Genomic DNA, 1,426 nt, shown 5'->3' on the forward strand with positions numbered 1-1,426 from the left:
ATTTCACAATGTTGGCATACCACGAAACACGCCACTCATTAATAGTGAACAATTTTTCATCAAGAAAATGTTCATTAATTTCATTCTCAAAACAGAGTGGTTTTTCTAATTCAAGCCTGAACAAATGATTCACAATTTGATTTTCAATCCCCTTCGGATCTACTATTACAAAATCAAATTCTTGCAAAAGAAGAATCCATCTTATAAATCTAGGTTTAGAATCCATCGTTTTCATTAAATACTTAATAGTAGAATGATCTGTATGCACTACATAATGAATTCCAATTAAATATGATCTAAATTTACATAGCATCACACATTAATTCAAAATGTTTTTTCCTAGTTTGGTGAAACTATAATTAGTGCAGTGATTAGTTTTTCTTTTAATAACTTAAAAGATTTTAGGCATTCCTCATCAAAATTAAAAATTAAAAATTTCTCCAGTAAATGGCATAAAGGCTTAGCAATTTTTGAAAAGTTTTTAATATATCATATGTAGAATCCAGAATTTCCTAAAAAACTTCTAATTTCCCTTACATTTGTTGGATAAGGTAAATTGGCGATCACTTAAATTTTAGGAGGATCTATTTCCATACCATTTTCTGATACTTAATATTCTAATACAATTATATCCATCCAGAAAACAAAAGTATTTATGCCCAACTAGTTTATCCAGCATTTGATCTAGAAAGGGTAATGGGAAATGATCTTTCCTAGTGGCAAGATTTAATTTTCTATAATCAATACATATTCGCCACCATGTAACTTGTCTAGCTGGTATTAACTCATTATGTTCATTTACAGTTACAGTTACTCCTCCTTTCTTATGAATGCATTGAATTGAACTAACCCATGCATTATCTGAAATAGGGTAGATAATTCCAGTATCTAACCACTTTAAAATTTCTTTCTTAACAACTTCTTCCATAACAGGATTCAGTGTCCTTTGAGGATCAGCCCTAATTTTATAGTTCTTTTCCATATGAATTATATGCATATAAATTGAAGGACTGATTCCTTTAATATTAGCAAAATTTTCATCAACCTTTCTTCTTCTTCCATCGTTAATTTTGAAAAAATTATAACTAGTAAAGTAGAGGAATCTCTTAAAAATGCATGTTTTAAATGTTCAGGAAGTAACCTCAACTCAAGTTCTGGAGATTTTTTTTTTTTTCTTAACAACTTCTTTCATAACAGGATTCAATCACCTTTGCGGATCAGCCCTAGGTTTACAGTTCTCTTCCATATGAATTCTATGCGTAGAAATTGAGGAATTGATTCCTTTAATATTAGTAATTGTCCATCCAAAGGCTTTATTAAAATTTTTCAAAATTTTCATCAACCTTTCTTCTTCTTCCATCGTTAATTTTGAGGAAATTATAACTGGTAAAGCAGAGGAATCTCCTAAAAAGGCATATTTTAAATG

Source organism: Phalaenopsis equestris, unplaced genomic scaffold (assembly GCF_001263595.1).
Source record: "Phalaenopsis equestris unplaced genomic scaffold, ASM126359v1 Scaffold000399, whole genome shotgun sequence".
Classification (NCBI taxonomy): Eukaryota; Viridiplantae; Streptophyta; class Magnoliopsida; order Asparagales; family Orchidaceae; genus Phalaenopsis; species Phalaenopsis equestris.